The 14,487-nt window shown below is 40.9% G+C and overlaps 1 long non-coding RNA gene across 3 annotated transcripts in view; it reads right to left on the bottom strand.

Annotated features, from left to right (window-relative positions):
• LOC135110524 (uncharacterized) overlaps positions 1-14,487 on the bottom strand; it is a 78,289-nt gene that overhangs the window by 37,068 nt on the left and 26,734 nt on the right. For 2 of the 3 annotated variants that reach the window (XR_010273302.1, XR_010273300.1), the window contains exon 8: positions 10,283-10,341. The exons of the other annotated variant lie outside the window; for it this stretch is intronic. This is a non-coding gene — a long non-coding RNA (uncharacterized LOC135110524). The remainder of the gene's footprint in view (positions 1-10,282; positions 10,342-14,487) is intronic. 3 annotated transcript variants of the gene reach the window in all.

Here is a 14,487-nt window from a genome sequence, read left to right as displayed (position 1 = left end):
GAATGTAATTAAAGAAAACGGATCGATGTTTCAAAATTAGAGCAAATGCGTCAAGATAACCAACACATACACACACATACACACACACACACACATACACACACACACACACACACACACACACACACACACAATCATAAAACACCTCAAAAACAAGGTAAGAACCAAACTTTTCCCTTTCCCCCACATTCCCATACGTCCATTTAAGACTTTTTGAGGAAGAGAAAACGGGAATTTATGGCCACGAGGAAGGGGAGACTGCAGGAAAGAGGAAGAATATAAAAGGAAACCGTGTGAGTGGGAAAGGTGATCTGGGAATAACGAATAAGAGAGAAAGAGAGAAAAGAGAAAGGCACTGTGGTAAAAAGGGGCAGAAGGGGGAACTGAGAAAACTGAGAAAACCTGGGTATTGTAAAGACGAGGAAAAAAGCTCGGGAAGAAGAAGGCGAAGACGTGGAAAAAGATAGCAGGGGGAATTGAGGAAACGAGCAAATCCTGGTGATTGTAAAAGACGGAGAAGAGGAGGAGGAGGAAGACAACGAAGAAGGGGAGTGAGTAAGATTCGCAAGAAGAAAGAAGAAGGAGAATCCGAAGATGAAGAAGATGAAAGACGAAGGAGGAAGAACGAGGAAGACTAAGATTAAAGGAGACGAAGAAAAAGGAGATAAGGTAAAGGGAAGACGAAGAAGGAGGACGAAGAAGGTAAAAACGAACGAAGAAGAAAAGACAAAGAGGAAGAACGAAAGGGAAGAACAAAGAAGACTACAGCGAAGGAGGAAAGCAATAACAAAAACAAAGGAAGAGTATGAAGCGTCATAAACGTAAAATCTGCAGAAGAAGAAGAAGAAGAAGAAGAAGAAGAAGAAGAAGAAGAAGAAGAAGACGAAGAAGAAGAAGAAGGCGACGAAGAAGAAGGGGATCGGGAAGGAGGCGTGCAAAGGTGTTGGTGCCCTTCATAAATCATCCTGCAGAAGACCCAATAGCACCCAGGAGCTTCGGAACCGCAGCACACACCCAGCGGCCACTTGCAGGAGGCGCAGAAGGAGGGAAAGACAGACGGATAGCTATCAGTAGTTTTTTTTTTTCATACGAGTACGAATACTCGAACAGAATACCACATTCCGCAACACAAACGCTAATACTGAGCGATGGGCGTAACGAAACAGCATTACATCTGAGAGAATATATGTACGACGCGTCCAGGTTTGCTCCTATTCTGCTCAAAGGAAGGTTTTTAGCGTCTGATGTCAAAGGAGTCATGCATGAATAGTCACGACAAAGCGAGGTTCGGTTATGTTACGATCGGTTACGATGTGATGCACTTAAAGCTTCTACATGTTGAAACACTAATTTAATACCTTCCACTTCCCCGTCTGTCTTTCTTTCGTTCGTTCATTTTTTTGCATGTCAACCAGAGTGGCCAAGAATAAAAAAGAAAAGGAAAAAAAGGGCAAACATTTCTTTCTTCTCTGCTTTCTTTCTTTCATTCTCCCTTTCTTTCGTTCGTTCTTTCATTATCTACGTGTCAAGGATATCGGGCAAGGAAAATAAATATAAATCAAAGCCATTCAACTACGATGGGTGGGTCAGTGGGAACGAGGGATGGAAAGATTGATAAGGAAGGGATTGACTGAAAAGGAACGAGGAACACAGATATGATGGAGTGAGAGAAAGGAAAGGTGGAAAAAGAGAGTTAAAGGAAAATAAAAGATAGAAAAGGTTGTTGATGGGAAAGAAACGGAAAAATAACAGGAAAGAATAATTAGAAAAGACAGGAAGAGAAAGGGAAAGAAAAGTAGAGACGAGAAAGGTAAGGTAAAAGAATAAAACGAAAGAAATAGAAAGAATTAAAGATAGAAAATTAAAGATAGAAAATAGAGAATGAACGAGAATTAACAAAAACACCAGGGAAGAACATGAAGCAAGAAAGAGAGGAAGGAAACGCGGGAGGAAAGAAAGACGGAAGGAAGGAAGGAAAATACATCATATGAATAATGAGGTGAGCAGAAGAGGGTAAAAAACTGTTAATTAAACGGAGGGAACAGAGAAGATTTAGTGAAGCAACGAAAGAAGGAAGGAAGGAAGGAAGGAAGGAAGGAAGACAGGAAACACGTGAAGAAGAAAGAGATGAAGTAAATATAGCAGAGAGACGAGAACAAGAAAGGCTAAGTAAAGATGAAAGAGAAACAAGAAGGAAACAAGAAAGAACAAAAAAGACAAAAAAAATAAGAAAAACGAATAACCAAAAAGACACAAGATAATAAAAAAGAAAAACCTAAAAATAGCAGCGAAGGAATGAGGGAAGGAAGGAGGTAATGAAGGAAGGAAGGCAAGAAGGCAAGAGGAGCCGGTGTGTTGAGTTGGGAATACCAATCCTCACTATTAGGGAAGACAGGATCAGACGGACAGGGGCAAAAAATTAGATCACAGAAGCGGGAGCAGAAGCAGAAGCTGAAGCAGGAGGAGAAGGAGTAGTAGGAGGAAAAGGAGGAAAAGAGAGTAGTAGTGGATAAAAAGAGAAAGAAATTAAAGACAAAAGAAACCAAGATAAGCAAAGAAAATTATTACCTACACGAACTACTACTACTACTGCTACTACTACTACCACCACTCCTACTACTCCTACTACAGAACACTTAGACAATGCATAATACTGCCAGCGCCCCGCAGTAATAATATGAGGCGTGGCAAAGTTTCCGTCTGAGTAAGTGAAATGCGACAGCCTCCCACCGCAGACTTTTGCTGCGGAAACACTGGAATGCCTTCAAAAATCTCTTCTCCTCCTGCCTTCCTAATATTCCTTTGTCAGTTTCTTCCTTAACATTAATGGAATCACAAAGGAACACAATAAAAGAGATAAATAATAGCGGGCAGCAGACCTATTGTCCCTTAGGAGACTGTTAGGGAGAAATGAATGAATGTTTAAGGTTTTTTTGCAGACAGACAGACAGACAGACAAAAATTAATATTGAAATGCAGCAAGACTAACAAGAACCACTACTATTACTACTACTACTACCACCACGAAAACAAAAATAACAAAACCAAAAACACAGTCAAGAAACGAAAGAAAACGGATAAAAAGAAGAAGAAAACGCACAGAAACAAGCCCACAAGAATAAAAGAATAAAGAAATAGGAAAACAAAACGAAATACTGAACATGAACAAATCTCTCTCTCTCTCTCTCTCTCTCTCTCTCTCTCTCTCTCTCTCTCTCTCTCTCTCTCTCTCTCTCTCTCTCTCTTCCATTCCATTCATCCCTTCCACACTTATTTGTAGACTCACCTGTTTACTTGTTACCTCTTCTGTGAATTCATCATTATGCTTATATATGTATGTACGTATGTATGTATGAATCTTTCTATCTACCTGTTTGACTATCTATCTATCTATCAGTCTCTATCTTTCTACGTATTATGTATGTATATATGTACGTAGTATGTATGTACGTGCATGATCGCAAAATTAAAGTTAGCTCTAGCGGAAAGTTAACGCAATGAGGAGGTGCTTAAAAGTTTTAGCTCTGTAATGCTAATAATGAGAGAGAGAGAGAGAGAGAGAGAGAGAGAGAGAGAGAGAGAGAGAGAGAGAGAGAGAGAGAGAGAGAGAGAGAGAGAGAGAGAGAGAGAAATATATATCTAGGCAAATTGAAAGGTAAAAAAGACGAAGGGAAAGGAAAATGAGAAAAGGATATAGAGGAAGAATAAAGAAAGAGAAGAAAGCCAGGAAAGGATGAAGAGAGGAAGAATGAAGAGCGGAGAAAGGAAACATATGAAAGGTAAAGGAATGGAAAGGTAATGCAGCAGACTAAGAAAGAGAGAGAGAGAGAGAGAGAGAGAGAGAGAGAGAGAGAGAGAGAGAGAGAGAGAGAGAGAGAGAGAGAGAGAGAGAGAGAGAGAGAGAGAGAGAGAGAGAGAGAGAGAGAGAGAGAGAGAGAGAGAGAGAGAGAGAGAGAGAGAGAAGGGGGGAAAACTACACGTAAGCATTCTTGAAGTATTAACTAAGTCGATGAAAATTCCAACACACACACACACACACACACACACACACACACACACACACACACACACACACACTCAATTCAGCATAAAATCTTAAAACATTTTCACCCATCAAACCTTCCACACCGCAGCACATTTCCTTGTAGCAGTAGTAGTAGTAGTAGTAGTAGTAGTAGTAGTAGTAGTAGTTGTAGTAGTAGTAGTAGTAGTAGTAGTAGTAGTAGTAGTAGTAAGTAGATTAAGATGTTTTCTTTTATACCAGTTCTTATCCTCCCTCTCCCTCCCTCTCCCTCTCCCTCTCCCTCTCTCGTATCCACTTCCTTAATTCCAGCAACGGTGGAGTGTGGATGACAGGAACGAGCGCCCGAGATCACCCGCCGCCTCATCCACGTCCCCACTGGAGCCGCGATCACCCGACGACGAGGGAGGAGGAGGAGGAGGAGGAGGAGGAGGAGGAGGAGGATTACACAGGACAGTCAAACAGCAACAGACCTTTACGTCCCTGCATGGTTGTTTGGGAATGGGAACTACTACTAACGAGGAGGAGGAGGAGGAGGAGGAGGAGGAGGAGGAGGAGGAGGAGGAGGAGGACGAAGACGAGGGTGTGGAGGAAGATAACAAGAATGAAGAGGAAGAAGATGAGAACGAAGAAGAGAATGAGAATGAGACGAGGAAGACGACGACGAAGACAAACAACAGAAAGAACAGAATGACAAGGAAGAGAAAAAACAAATAAAGAAACAAGAATGAACACCAGAGAAGAACAAGAACAAGAACAAGAACAAGAAAAAGAACAAGAAGAAGAAGCAGAAGAAGAAGAAGAAGAAGAACATGAAAGACGAGAACGAAAGGAGGATGAAAGGAAGGAAGGAACGAACGAACGAAAACGGAAGACCAAGAGGAGGCGCAAGAATGACAAGAAAATTAAAACAGCAAAGAAGGAGAAGAAGGATGGAAATGAGGACAAGGGGAAAGACAAGGAGGATAACGATGAGGAAAATACGACATAATAACACAAGAATATACAGGTAACAGTTTCCACCAGTCTATATTTAAGATGAAGCTACCTATTTGCATCTCAGTGATCTCTTTAAAGGGAAGCAATACGAGGAGGTGAGGCAAAGAGGGACAAGGACAGAAGAGCAGGAGGACTGAGAAGAGGAGGAGGAGGAGAAAAGAAAGGATGAGGAGAGGAAACAGATGGTAAAAGTTGAGGAAAAGTGAAGAGAAAAGGGAGAGAAATAGAAAACACGACCAGGAGGAAGAGGAAGGAAGGAAGATACGAGAATGAGGAAAGGGATGAGGAAGAGGGGAGAGATGAAAGACGAAGGGAAGCAAGAGGGAAGAGGGGAAGGAGGAACAGTGAGGTTAAAAATGAGGGAGTTAAGGAAAAGAGAAGGAAGGAGAAAAAGAAGGGTAACAAAAAGAAAGGAAATAAGAACAAAGCAGATGATAAAGTGAGAAAGTAGAGATCAAGGAGAGAAGAGAAAGAACAGGGAGGAAGAGAGAGGAAAGAAGAAACGAAAAAAAACAGATGGAGAATAGACGCAACAGGGGAGAAGAGGAAAAGGAGAATGTCACGGGAGGAGAGAAGAAAGAAAAAACAGCAAAGAAGATGGAGGAGAGCAGGAACAGAGAGAAAATGACGAAAGATCAGGAATAAAAAGGAAGAAAGAGGGAAAGGAACAGAGAGGAAGAAGGAAATAAGAAAACAAGGAAAAATAAGAGAAAAGAGTGAAGCATAAGATCAAAGAAGGAAAAGAAGGAAGAGAGAATAAAGAAAGTAAAGAAGGAACAAGGAAGAACAGGAGGAAGCGAAGAACAAATGAGAGCACAGCAAGTCAAGCCAAACAGGATAATACAGTGGTAAACGGGTATGCTGGTTATCAAGAATCCTTTTACACCCCTAAAATCTACATAGTCTATCTCTAATCATTTTTCCCCCCGAGACCTGAGTGCCTGCTTGTGACGTGCAACTTACTGGTGTGTGTGTTTCCATCTTTCCGCCCCGCCTCGCTGCAGTTTCCGCCTCACGAATTATGCACCTGTGTTTTGCATGACCGGCTGCACAAAGGAACACAATGGATGAACGAGTACTGGCAGAGTTCTTTATGATGTTTATGCGTGACTGGCGGTGATGGTGGTGGAAAAGAGAATAACGAAGATGATGGAAATGATGATAATGACAATGATAATGGCAATAATGAAGATGAAGATACTGAAAGACGAGGACAATGATGATGGTGATGATGATAACGATACTGATAACAATGATAAAGATACTGACGACGAGGACAAAGAAAACAATGAAAAGCAAGATGACAGCAACGAAAACACAACCTCACGTACACAAAACAGACAAAACAAACACATTCCCTTTAAACCCAAGCAAAACTAACAGACAGAAAAACGAACTCAAATCAAACTCAAATCAACCAGATAAATATAACACAACAAAACACAAAACAACACAAAAACGTTTCCCTTTCCATCCACTAACCACCCATCAACACACACACACACCCAACACAACACAACACAACACAACAAAACCTGCCCCTTTCTGACCTCCACCAGCACATACACACTCAACACTCCCTCTCATTCCTATTCTAGCACCTTTCTGCAGTAGGACAAGACAGTGCAGAGAGGGGAGGAGGGAGGGAAGCAAGCAAGGACAGAAGGTGGAGGCGTTGGTGTTTTCAAGCGAGAGGAGACCAAAGCTAATGAGTTCGTTAAGCATCTCGATAATTTTACAGCTCGTCTTTTACTTCAACAGGTCAAGGCTCCAGTTTTTGTCGTAATGCTTGAAGACCAACACTAATCTGAGCTCTTGGTTTTATAGGAAAAGGAAGGACGAGCATTAAGAGCAGGAGAAATAAATGTATACAAGGTGGAATAAAAAGGAATTGGGTTCATTCTACAAGGGATGAAAGAGGAGAAATGAGTGCGAATATAGAAGACCAAAGGAAAAACGAGGATTTGGAAGTAAGGGCGAGGATTTAAAGGAGGAGGAGGAGGAGGAGGAGGAGGAGGAGAATATTGAAATAAGGAGGAAGAAGAAAACATGCAGAAAGAGGAGGAGAACGAAAAGGACGAGGAGGGGGAGGGGAAGTATGCATGAGGAGAAGACGTAGGAGGAAGAGGAGGAGGGCAAGGAGGAGGAGGAGAGGTATGGAGAAGAAAGGAAGGAGCATGATAACAAATAAGGAAATTTAAGAATCACCATTTACATGATATTTATGGAAAGAGAAGAAAGAGAAAGGAGAGAGATAGAATATAGGAGAGGATAAAAGATAAGAAAAAAGTAAAAGCAAAAAAAATGTGAGGCATGGAGTTATAGTATAGAGGAGGAGGAAGAGGAAGAAGAAAAGAAGGAAGAGGAAGAGGAAAAGGAGGAGGAGGAAGAGGAGGAGGGGGAGGAGGATATGAATTATGGTAATAGGAAAGATTGGAAAAGAGACTGCGGAACGAACGAAGGAAGGAGGAGGAAGAAGGAAGGAAGAAAGGTAGAGAGAGAAGGAAGGGAGGAAAAGAAAATTGAGGAAAACAGAAGGAAATGCGTATACTGAGCAAAAGGAGAGAGAGAGAGAGAGAGAGAGAGAGAGAGAGAGAGAGAGAGAGAGAGAGAGAGAGAGAGAGAGAGAGAGAGAGAGAGAGAGAGAGAGAGAGAGAGAGAGAGAGAGAGAGAGAGAGGCCATACAAACAAACATTATTACATTCTCACAAAAACAAATGAAAACAAACAAGAGGAACCGAGAAAAAATAAGACTAAAAATAAAAAGAAAAGGAAGGAAAGGCAAAAAGGAAAAACAATAATAAAAGAAGAGAAGATAAAATCGCCAAACCAAAAGAGTGAATAGAAGAGAATAAACGAGAGAATAAATAAAGACTTCATTATATTTCAAGGCCAGTGCTGCAGGAGGAGGAGGAGGAGGAGGAGGAGGAGGAGGAGGAGGAGGAGGAGGAGGAGGAGGAGGAGGACGAGGAGGAGAAGGATATAAGTGCAGATAACAGAAGAGGGAAGAGGAGGAAGGAAGGAAGAACAGGGAGAAGATGATAACTAGAATAAACAAGGAAACAACGAAGAGGAGGAGGAGGAAGAGGAGGATATGCATGAGAAGAAAAAAAGAGGAATAGAAGAATCGATGAGAACGTGAAATGAAGAAAGAGAAAAGAAATAAACCAAAAAAAAAATACACCGAGAAAAACAAATAGTAATAGAGAAAGAGGAAGAAAAGAAGAATAAAAAGACAGAGGGAAAAAAAAAAGAAGAAGAAGACCAAGAAATAAATACGAGTGAAAAACAAGGAAGAGGAGGAGACGAAGTAAGAAAAGGAAGGGTAGGAATGGTAAGAGGATGAAGAAGAGAAAGAAAACAGAAGGAAGAAGAGGAGGTTGAGAAGAGGACACGTCAAAGCTGAAACAAGAGGAAGAAGAGGAAGAAAATAAGAGAAAGAAGAGATTAATTAATAACAAGAACAGAAAAAAGAAGAGGAGTAAGAAAAGAAAAAGGAAGAAGAGGAGGTAGAGGAAGAGGAGGACTATGTACGTAAGAGGAGGAGGAGGAAGAAGAAGCATAGCAGGAAAAAAAAGACAAGACTAGTAAGAAGAGACAATAACAGAAAGAAGAAGAAGAAGAAGAAGAAGAAGAAGAAGAAGAAGAAGAAGAAGAAGAAGAAGAAGAAGAAGAAGAAGAAGAAGAAGAAGAAGAAGAAGAAGAAGAAGAAGAAGAAGAAGAAGAAGAAGAAGAAGAAGAAGAAGAAGAAGAAGAAGAAGAAGAAGAAGAAGAAGAAGAAGAAGAAGAAGAAGAAGAAGAAGAAGAAGAAGAAGAAGAAGAAGAAGAAGAAGATTAATAACAAGAGAAGTAACAACATAAGTAATAAAAAGAACAGAAATAAAAGGAAAAAGAGGAAGAAAAGGAGTAACAGAAATAAGAGGAGTAGGAGGAAGAGGGGTAAGAGGAAGAGGAGGAGGAAGAAGAGAGAGAGGCAGGCAGCTTGTGTTTCATTGTCTTAAATTCGCAATTAAACCTTCCAAAATCATGCTGTGAATCTGGCGAACACTGCTCTCTCTCTCTCTCTCTCTCTCTCTCTCTCTCTCTCTCTCTCTCTCTCTCTCTCTCTCTCTCTCTCTCTCTCTCTCTCCCCTTCCCTTTCCTCTAACGCTTGTGGTAACCTTGCTGACTTTCTCTTCCTTCCTCCTCCTCCTCCTCCTCCTCCTCCCCCTCCTCCTGCTCCTCCTTCTCCTCCTCCTCCTCCTCTACTACCTCTTCCTGCTCCTCCTCTTCTTCCTCTTCCTCTTTGTTGTGGTTTCCTGCGTTCCCCTCTGCACTAGTGTGATTTCCTCCTCCTCCTCCTCCTCCTCCTCCTCCTCCTCCTCCTCCTCCTCCTCCTTTACAATTTCCTCTATTTACTTGCTGTAGTTGAGTTCACCCTCTTTATCTTTCTATATTTATTTGTTTATCCGCGAACCACACGTATTCTCTCTCTCTCTCTCTCTCTCTCTCTCTCTCTCTCTCTCTCTCTCTCTCTCTCTCTCTCTCTCTCTCTCTCTCTTGAGGGAGACAAATGGTGGAGAAAATAGAAACTACAACGAGAGAGAGAGAGAGAGAGAGAGAGAGAGAGAGAGAGAGAGAGAGAGAGAGAGAGAGAGAGAGAGAGAGAGAGAGAGAGAGAGAGAGAGAGAGAGACTTAGTAAATTATTCCCTTCCTCTTCCCTTGCTTCCTCTCTTTCTTTCTCTCCCTCTCTCCCTCCTTCCTTCCCTCCCTCCCTCCCACCCTCCCTCCCTCCTCCTCTAACCACAGGAAGGAAGGGAAGAGAAGTAGACCCCGAATTCTCTTACCTTCACATTTCCTTTACCTCCCTTTTCTCTCCCTTTTCTCTCCCTCTCCTCCATTTTCCCCCTTCCGCCCTTCCTTCCATCTCATTTATCTCCCTCCTTTTTCTTCTTTTCTTCTTTGCCTTTCCTTTCCCTTCCTTTCTCCCTTCCCTTTATTTTCCTTCTTCCAGTTATTTGTCTTTTATTCGGTAATACGAGAGAGAGAGAGAGAGAGAGAGAGAGAGAGAGAGAGAGAGAGAGAGAGAGAGAGAGAGAGAGAGAGAGAGAGAGAGAGAGAGAGAGAGATAATAGTAGTAGTAGTAGTAGTAGTAGTAGTAGTAGTAGTAGTAGTAGTAGTAGTAGTAGTAGTAGTAGTAGTAGTAGTAATGATAATAATAGTAATAATGATGATAGTAATAACAAGAACAACAACAACAACGACAACACAAATTTCTCTACCTGTTCTGTTTCACCTGGATGCACAGAAACGAACTCAGCCACACAGAAGTCATACTTATCTGTGCGGGAGAAATGGCCAGGTAAATAATAATAATAATAATAATAATAATAATAATAATAATAATAATAATAATAATAATAATAATAATAATAATAATAATAATAATACAAAGGGAGAAATGTCTGAAGAGGAATGGATAAGTTAGCAAAAGGGAAAGGGAAGGAAAGAAGGAAGGAAGAAATTTAGGAAGGAAGGAAGGAAGGAAGGAAGGAAGGAAGGAAGGAAGAAAAACTGTACGAAGGGGAAAAAGAATAATTTGTAAAGGAAGAAAGGAAGAAGGGAGGGAGGAAAGACAAGAAGAAAAACTATAAACCCAGGAGGGAAAACACATACAAAACGAAGAAGAAAAAAACAGAGAAGAACGAAAAAAAAATAACCTCGGAAGAAAGAAAAAACAAAATCGAGCAAAAAAAATATAGAGAAGGAAAGAAATACCCAACTAAGAGGAAAAGAAAAGAAAAAATCGAGAAACAAAAGAGAAAGAGAGCGACACACACACACACACACACGAAAAACTTCACTACATCCCACAACACTACATCACAGCTCCTCTCTCCCATCCTACTATTTCTTCAAGCCCTGCGGTGAATTCTAACATCCTTGCACCCAAACACCTTCATCCCCACCCTCAAGGAATCGTAAGGGAGTGAGGGAGGGAGCGAGAGTGACACAGGAGGGAGCGACGCAGGGGGAGGGAGAGTAGGAGAGGCGCACATTTTCTATCGTTTCCCCATAAAGCTCTAAACTTGTGGTGTTCATTGTGGGCGTGCGGTGGTGGGTGATGCCTCTGCGTGATGGAGCGGCGCGGGAGGCTGGAGCGAAGTGCTGCGGTGTATCAATGATGAGTGGTAGTGGTGGTGGTGGTGGTGGTTACTAAACTGCTGCTACTACTACTACTACTACGACTACCACTACTATCAATATACATACGCCCCTAACATAACTATTACTCCTATTACTACCATCACCACCACTACCACAACAAGCACAACCACCACCACACCAACACCCAAGCCTACAAACTTTATATCATCCCCCTCTATCACTACTACCATTACTATTACCACTACTACCAGCCATTATAAAAAGCATCCCCTTGCAGAATTCGAAGTGAGGGGGGACAAAAGTTGGCCTAACTTAGCGTCACGTCTGAATAAGAATTAGGGAGCAGCATAGGAATGAGTCTCAGGGTGGAGAGGGAAGGGGAATGACGATGAAAATTTTTAAAATGCGAATGAAACTGAGACCAGATCCTATGAGAGAGAGAGGGAGAATGACAATAAGGTAAGGGAGAGAGAAAAAAAAAAAAAAAAGAAAAACAGCGATAAATCTGAGATGAGAACGTAAAGATGAAGAAGTAGGATGGAAATGAGAATACGGTAGAAGAAAGTGATGAAATTGAAGCAAAAAAAAAAAAGAAAATGAGAATGAAAATGAAAATGGGAATGATATTAATGGAAGGGGAAAAAAAAACAGTGTTAAATGTGAGATCAGAAAGTGAAAATGAGATAAAGGCAAAATGAAGGGAGAGGAGAAAACTACGATAAAAGATAGATTGGAATGTGAAAATGAGACAAAATGAAAGTAAAAATGAGGTAAGAGGAGGAAAAAATTAAATGAGAGAGAACAAAAAAGTGAAAATTATATAGGAGAATAAACATCGGAACAAAATGAGATGGGAAAAAAAATATTGGTAAAAATTATCAGAAAGCGAAAAAGAGGACAATAAAAGTGGAAATAGGATAAGAGGAGAAAACAACGATAAAAACAACGATCAAGTGAAAATAGAGTAGGAAAAATAAACAAGGTAAAACAAAGCAGAAATTGAAAATGAGGCAGAAAAGCAAAAACAAAAATTCAAACAGAACGAAAGAAGAAAACAACGAAAAATAAATTGAGACGAAAAGGTAAAAAAAAAAAAATAGGACGGTGCAAATCAAATCAAACTCAAAACAAAAATGAAAACAGGAAGAGAAAAGCGAAGATAAAACTGAACCTAAACATTTCAGGAAGAGGGAAAAAGAGAAAAATAACAATGATTTTCAAGTGGGAATGAAAATTGAGACTACAACCTTTTGAAGTATGAGAATTATGAAAAAAAAAAAGAAGGAAAACAAGAATGATATTTTAAAATGAGTGAAAACTAAGACGAATGAAAATAACACAAAAGAAAAAAACATTCAGATTATAAGAGAGAGAGAGAGAGAGAGAGAGAGAGAGAGAGAGAGAGAGAGAGAGAGAGAGAGAGAGAGAGAGAGAGAGAGAGAGAGATTTAATGTTACTTTTCAGGAGCCAAACAAGTATCGGAATTTCGAAGTTATGTTGTGAAGTGTGTGTGTGTGTGTGTGTGTGTGTGTGTGTGTGTGTGTGTGTGTGTGTGTGTGTGTGTGTGTGTGTGTGTGTGTGTGTGTGTGTGTGTGTGTGTGTGTGTGTGTGTGTGTGTTTCTGTTCATGATTACACGGCACGACACATCCAGTATGTCCGCTAACACATACACACACACGAAGAAGAAGAGAAAGAAGACAAAAAACTGCATACAACAACGGGAGCAAAAGAAGAAATAAAAATAAATAAAGAAAAAACCGGTGACAAGAAAAACACGAAATAAAGACAGAGAAAAAAAAAACATTAAAAAAATTATATACATTACCTACTAGAAAAAAAATAATCACAACATAACGATTACATACAAGAGGAAGAAGAGGAGGAGGAATCACAAAAGAACATAAAAAAGAACAAATAGCAGCTGGACTTTTTCCCTTGTAAGACTGAAAGATCAAAGGAACATTACAAAAAAAAAATATGATAAATCTTAAGTGGAACGGGGGGAGGGGGAGGAGGAGGAGGAGGAGAAGGAGGCCCCACCAGCTCCTCAAGGACACGCTAGACAGTTCCCCTCACCTGGTTTTCCACAAATTCCCCGACTTACCTGCACCAATTAAAGGCTTCCACCTGTTATATGACACCCCTCCCCCTCCCCTCCCCTCCCCTCCCCTCCCTCTCCTTCCTTCCCCTCGCCAGGTAAACTAAGACACCTGTTACCCCCTTTATTCATCCCCTTCTTCCCCTCTTGTACCCCTTCATTCCTCCCCTCTTATTCCCTCATCTTCTCCTATTCCCCTTCATTCCTCCCCTCTTATTCCCTCATCTTCTCCTATTCCCCTTCATTCCTTGCGTCTCCACCGTTTCTGTCTTTCGTTCCTCTTCCCCTACCATTCTCCTACGTTCCTCTCCTCTTCCCTTCCTATTCATTCCCCTTTATTCCTCCTCTCTTCCCCTCTTTTTATTCCTCTTTCCCTCGCCTCAAGTCTTCCGTCTTTATCCCCTCATCTTTCCCCCTCCTTACCCTTCCATTCCTCTTCTTCTCCCCTTTCCTGCTTTCTTTATTTGCCTCCTCCTCTTCCTCTTTTATTGCGTCTTTTCTCTTTCTCCCCTTCTGTCTCTGTTTCTTTCTCCCCTCCTCGTCCTTTTCCTCCTCCTCCTTCTCTTATTCTTCCTGTGTGTGTGTGTGTGTGTGTGTGTGTGTGTGTGTGTGTGTGTGTGTGTGTGTGTGTGTGTGTGTGTGTGTGTGTGTGTGTGTGTGTGTGTGTGTGTGTTTAACCAATTCACACCTCCATGATAAAACACATACATAAAAAAAAATGCAAACACTCCTTCAAAACAACAAAACAACAAAAACAGTAACTGAAAAAAAGAGCTGTAAAAAAAAAAAGTAAAAATATGAATTAAAACACCAGAAAAAAAGAGGTAAAGTCAATATACAATGAAAAGTAGCATAAGCAAAAATAGAAAATAAGAAATAAAAAATTAATATATCACAACACGAGATGACCCAATTATGCACGCACGCACACACACACACACACACACACACACACACACACACACACACACACACACACACACACACACACACACACTTCGTTATATGCATGCAAAAATGAAGTGAACATGAAAAGCTTAACTAACTCAACACACACACACACACACACACACACACACACACACACACACACACACACACACACACACACACACACACGTCTAATTAATACATACACACTTACAGTCATTCATTCATTGCCTCGCTAACCTCATTCCGAAGAGAGAGAAAGAGAGAGAGAGAGAGAGAGAGAGAGCATT

Source organism: Scylla paramamosain, chromosome 20 (genome assembly GCF_035594125.1).
Source record: "Scylla paramamosain isolate STU-SP2022 chromosome 20, ASM3559412v1, whole genome shotgun sequence".
NCBI lineage: Eukaryota > Metazoa > Arthropoda > Malacostraca > Decapoda > Portunidae > Scylla > Scylla paramamosain.
This window is presented reverse-complemented; position numbering and strand designations above follow the sequence as displayed.